Source organism: Thamnophis elegans, chromosome Z (assembly GCF_009769535.1).
Source record: "Thamnophis elegans isolate rThaEle1 chromosome Z, rThaEle1.pri, whole genome shotgun sequence".
NCBI lineage: Eukaryota > Metazoa > Chordata > Lepidosauria > Squamata > Colubridae > Thamnophis > Thamnophis elegans.
This window is the reverse complement of record NC_045558.1, coordinates 106491392-106497973: the sequence shown is the minus strand read 5'-3', so window position 1 is coordinate 106497973 and position 6582 is coordinate 106491392.

Genomic DNA, 6582 nt, shown 5'->3' with positions numbered 1-6582 from the left:
GTAATTCTTACTTACAACCGTAATTGGACTGGATTTGGTTGTAATTCATTAGTTATTAAGTTGATGTATCTATGCGACCAGACCCAATTTTATGACTTTTTTACAGCACTATAGCAATAGCAGTTAGACTTATATACTGCTTCATAGGCTTTCAGCCCTCTCTAAGCGGTTTACAGAGTCAGCATATCGCCCCCCACAGTCTGGGTCCTCATTTCACCCACCTCGGAAGGATGGAAGGCTGAGTCCAACCTTGAGCCGGTGATATTAGAACCGCTGAACTGCAGATAACAGTCAGCTGAAGTGGCCTGCAGTACTGCACCCTAACCACTGCGCCACCCTCGGCTCTCATTAAGCTGCACTTGTTAAGCAATCTTTATAGTCATAAATGTAAATCCATTCTTTCCACTGGGAGTTTTTGCCAGACAACAAGCAAAAAAGTTGTAATCGTGGATCAAATGACTATAGGTTAGGATTAGCATGCCAACAGTCAAGACTACAAAACATCTGTCTGAACCTGTCATAATTTTAAATGGTTGTTAAATTATTGGTTGTAAGTCATGGACTACCTCTATTAATTGCTGGGGAGTAAAGTGGGAGGCACTTTAAGGTTCTTCAAAACAGTTGGAAAAAGGAAACTGGGCTCCCTAGGATTTTGCTTTGACAAAGCTGTACTTTTGTATTTCTATTTTTGATAATCTGAATTTTTGCAATCTCTTCATTAGCCCATGGAGAGAAGTGTCACTTTAATCACGGTTAGGTTCGATTTGCCAATTGCGCAAAATATGCCTAATTTGATCAATATATAAGTATGACAACAATGAGCCCAAAATTTCCATAGCTAAGTATTATTGCTTAGCTACGTATTGTTAAGTATTATCCTATTTTATGACCTTTCTTGCCAAGTTGTTAAGTAAATTGCTATGGTTCTTAAGTTAGTAACATGGTATTAAGTAAATCTGGATTCTTCAATGAGTGTTGCTTGTCAGAAAGTTGAAAAGGGTTGATCACATGACTCTAGGACATTGCAACAGTCAGAAAGTTATTCCAGTTGTCAAGGGTCCAAATTTGGTCATAGAAAAATGGTCATAAGCCACTTTTTTCAGTGCCATTGTAATTTTGTACAGTCATTAATGAATGATTATAAGTTGAGAACTACCTGTATCTTGTTTTGCTGAATTCATCCTACCTATGCTAGTCTATAACCATAATACATTTTGATTCATCCTATTTATTTAACGAGGAAAAGGTGAGGAGCTCTCAATCTCTCTACTACCATAAAAGCTCATAAAACCTATAATTTTAGTAGACATCATCCAGTTTCACTGAAGTCATAGAGACTAGAAATATTTCCTTTTTGAAATTAAAGATTAGTTTCTTAGGAAGTTGAATTCTAAGTTTAGAGCTGTATTTAATGCCCTCAAAGCAGCACATACAAACTTGAGCAGAATTGATTCTTGCATTGTCATATAAAGAAAACAAGCATCTCCAGAGGTAACCTCTGGAGTGAAATAAATCCCTTTCTTGTCCTCTTGTAATTTAATCTCACTTCTTACATAACATTGCACATATTTCCTGCTTTTGTCTATCTTCCTGAAAAATGATTTTTTTTTTGGTTCTGTCTCCATAGGAAAGACTTCAAGGGTGTACTCGGAAGCAAATTCTCAATTTGGATACTTACCCTCTGATTCGTGTACCTGGACCTATGCGGGATCTTCAGACGTTTCCAAAGGCTACCCGGGTGCCCCACCTGATCCTGAACCCAGCTGTAGCCTCACCGAGGTTTATTCAGCCTGGCCCAAGAAACCTACCAACTCCCCAATGACCACAAGCGTACCTGGGATCGATTCTGTCCTGTGCAGCAGCCACCTAAATTTTCCTGCCAGGTGCCTGTGGTGGAAATCATGTGTGTGCCACACATGTATGAGATCAGAGTATAAATGCTATGGAAGTGGAAAACCTATGCCAGTGTGAGATGGACAGAGATTGCACTCCTTCACTATTCACTTTCTCCTACTTCATCCAAAAAGAAATATATATATATATATATCACCATGTTTAGTTTTTGATCATTTGTTGAAATAACAAAAACAAAAAATTCTAGATACATTCAAAAAACGGAACATTTTGACTTTGCCATACTGTCTTAGAATTTTAGCCTCAGACAGCATGATCAAACAAAAAAAAAAGTTGCCATGCGTGTGCACTCACTTGAATATTAACTCCACAGAAGTAAGCAAACTGTTCAGGATTAATGTGCAAGAATTGATTCTTGCATTACTTGTATATAAAGGAAACCAGGTGGGACTCTGAAGTGAGATAAATCTGTCTTTCTTGTCTTCTTATAAAGTAGATTAATCTCACTTCATACATAATAACACTAGAACAACAGGTAGTCCTCAACTTACGACCAGTTGCTTAGCAATCATTTGATGTACAATGGACTCAACCCAAATGTGAAAGATGAAACAATATATTTTCACATTCCATATTCCATGTTTCCTGGTTTATATGAGGTTTGTTCCTATTTTCTCTCAATATCACCTGGGAGGGTTGTTAGCTACAGAGACAGTGACTTGGATTGCTTAATGGCACATTGCATGGATTGTACTGTTCTAAACAGATTTTCTAGCCAGTTCTATATTTGGATACAACACCCAGAATAGATCATATAGAGTTCTCAGGAGAAGTGAGGAACATCATTGGGCTCTTAAGATATTTATCTTCAGCCCCATTATCAATAAATAACGCTGGAAGGCCACATAAAATTTTGGATTGACAATAAACTGAGATTCAATCCTTGCTAAACAATGGTGACAAGGTGAATATCTTCTAAAAAATACACTTTATAGTTTATATTGAGTGGTATGAATAATATGTGAGAGAAAGAAACAGTATTTATGAGTGAGCTTCTGGAAGGGAGATGGCATATCGTGTAGTGAGATTCTTGATTTACAACCACAATTAAGGCCATAATTTCTATTGCTAATGGATTGCACCATAATTTCTATCGCTAAATGGATGCAGTTCTTGAGTCATGCCTTTCATATAATCTTTTTTGATGCAGTTGTTAAGTGAATCATGGTGACCGTTAAGGGAATCACATCTTTGTTAAGGGAATCTGGCTTCCCCCGATTTTGCTTGTCAGAAGCCATCCAGGGGTCATAAATGGTAATCACATAACTCCAAAATGTTATAATCGTAACCACATGTTTTCCAAGGGCCCTAATTTTAATTATGTGATTGTATACTACCATAGTAAATGAGGCTATGGGTCCTAAGTTACTTTTTCAGTGTTGTCGTAACTTTGTAAGTTGAGGGCTATCTCTTATTACTAAACTAGTTACTGCATTTGTCTCTTGATTGCAGAGAAACATATTGACATGGGCAGGCAAAAAAACCACCAGTCTACCCTGACTCTGGAGGTCTAGGCCAGAATTGGTCTACCTGATCGCCAGAAGCTGAAGGAAAAGCCAATTTACCTGCCTCTGGAGGGCTAGATAACTTAAGTGGACCAATCAAAGCAGCAGCATTGAAGTGACTCATAAATTACCAAATTTTCAGTCTAACAGGACTCATGGATCCTAGATTCTAAAAGCATTCTGTATGTGGCCCATCTGAATTACCTTGGTTTAAAAATTATTAGACTTGATGCGCCCTTTTACCCAGGTTACAGACACGAGATTTTTAGTAGAGATAAATTTGAATGGAGCCTGTCCATTGTAGGTTGGGGCAGTCATAAAGTGAAACAGTGGTTTATATGAGAGCAATTTTGAAAATCAACCCAATGCCAATTTTCAGTTAATAAATATGGTTTCCTAAATTTGAAAAGGAGGCATGGATGCCATGCGAATCTTAATATCAACTTTATTAAAAGGCTAATAATAAAGCCTAAAATCCTAGTAATAATAGTAACTATTGGGGGATCCTTCCCTGAGCCGGATCACCCACTCCAGAAATCCGAGAGCTGCACCCTCTCCCCTCGATATACCTTCCCTGCACCAATTCTGATTGGGGCTTCTCACCTTTTTCATTCATAAATCTCAATCGATTAACAGCATGCCCTGGCCTCCTGCGGCCAGGTACCGAGAGATGCATAAACCCAGGGACTGGCCCGGGGTGTGAGGTCAGGGGAAGCCGTTGACCAGCCCCGCCGGTTGAAATGGAAAACCGTTAGCCACGAAGCGCCGTTTGGAGGCGTGGCCTCGCGCACAGCGGCTTCAGTTCGCTAGAAGACTGGAGCGGGAGCGGCTTCAACAGAGCGCTCGCGTTTGCTTTAGCGGCGTCCTTTTGGGCATTTGAGTTAGTCAAATTGTCAACTACATTCACACATTAGAAGGACGTGTCGACCCGCAACAGGTCACACTGGCAGATGATCTGGCCATGAGTGAACAACCGTGAAATTATCTGAACCGATCTCTGCTGAGATCCAGGAAGGTGTGGGACACCGCCTTCCAGATTTCAGGGATAAGAATTGATTTGGAACTAAATCCATTCTGAGCTTTAAAAAACAAAACAAAACAAAAAAAAACTCTGAATGTGGTTGTAGGAACACCCCCTCTAGAAGAATGAAATATTTTGAGAAATACTAAAAAGGCGGAATATTATTTCCCAAAGGGAGAAATGGAGAAACATGTTCTTAAAGGTAGAAAGCAGATTAAGTCTTTCTTAATATAAATTAATATTTTAACTAGTTTAGCAGAACCCAATAAAATATAAAAGTAAAAAAAAAATATGTTCAAATATTAATGTCTAGGCCAGCAGTCTCAACAACTCCCATTGAGTGAGAAGCAGGCACACATGTCCACTTGTACAAATGGAGCTTTGTGAGCGCAAGTGGCTGGCACTTGCACAAATGGAACTGCACATGTGAGCACAAATGACCATAATCAGCGCAAATCGAGCTGCATGTGTGTGCTCACCCACCACTTGTGCAGCCCAATTCTGAACAAGGCATGGCCCGGTAGTGGGTTGCGGCCCAAGGGTTTGGGACCCCTGGTCTAGGCCATCTAACCATTGAAGTACAGAACTGTTTAAATTTTAAAAAATCAGATACTAGGCAGATATATTCCCTCAGTTTATAGCCGGTCACAATGTGATCTATAGTTTGATGTGGGACCCCACAGTCATACCGGGGGCGGGGGGGGGGAGGATGTTATGTCCCATTTATACAGAGAGTCCCAGCAGAGGCCAGGCGAGATGTGAATCCTATTAGGATTGTTCGTTGTTGACTTAGTAGTTCAAAGCCTGGCACCTTTTTGTAAATCATTTATGACATCTAATTTACTGATATCACAGCTGTTAAGCCATACAGGCACAGTATTCTGCTGTAGAGAAGACCAATCCTCGGGCTGATGACCTGAGGTTAGTAGCTGAAGAACAGATCGTATGCACATTTATCTGGAAATCTCTGTGTACAGGTAATCCTTGACTTATGATCAGTTGCTTAGTGACCAAGTAACAAAGGCTCTCCTGTGGCTAATGATCCAGTTCCAAAATTCTGTTGCTAATCCCGTCCCCGCCCCCCATACATGATTGCATTTCAGACAGTTCTATGACATTTCCATGCCAGCTGTGACAACCATGCTACCATGGCCACCTTGGCTTGCCATTTTGACACAGGATAAATTGCTCTGGGAACGTTATCAAGAAACAACTTGACAAAAACTTCACACCTACCTTAATAGGAGGTGGTTGGTCAACCATGGTATTATGACAGGCCATGTTTCCCCATGCAGGGTTGGCACCCTACGAGCATGACCACTATGTCAGGTCAGAGTGTATCCACTTGCATGGCTGTCTGCATGCAAGATGTGTGTCCCACTTGTTGCTTCCCTTCCCCCCGGTGACTGAATGACCCCGCTTGGCCTGCTTTCAAGTGTGGGAGGAGAAGGGCTTTATCTTCTCTGAAGCTTTCATTACTTCACTTTCCTGCCCCCTCTCCCCCAGCAAAAGGCAGGCTAAACGGGAGTCATTCACAGTCGCCAGATCGCTGTCACCATCCCTGCTTTTCTTTCCCTGCCCAGGTCTAGTGCAGCAAACCCAAGGAGAGATCCACAGCTGAGACTGGCACAGATGCCACCCTCCCAGGAGGATGATTGCTTCTCCTCAATACCTTCATGGAAGGGTGAATTTTATCTCTTTTAAATAAACAAGTACAGTTTATTTTGCATTTGTCTCCCCATTCTCACACTTTTTTTTTTTGCAAATGTCAGCTTTGTTTTTTAATATCACAAGATTTCCAAAATGTAAGCAAATCTATGGAGAGGGGTGGGGAGGATCCCTGGTAAGCTTGACACCTTAATACAGTTTCCTTTTCTGCTGTAGAGTGTGATATACAAAATCTCATGGATTGCCTGGCCAAATTAATCTAGATGAAGAGATTCTGAAGGCTGAATAAGGCAACTCGCCGCAGCCAACTTACCCTGGCCAACTCACCATGGGCCAACTTGCCATGACCAGCTCACCACGGGACAATTCCATAATTCAATTTAACTATTTTAAATTATTAAAACATTATTTTAATTTTTGTCACATTTCATTTTGTCTCTCCTTTGGCACCCTTTCTTTAATTATTCCACTATT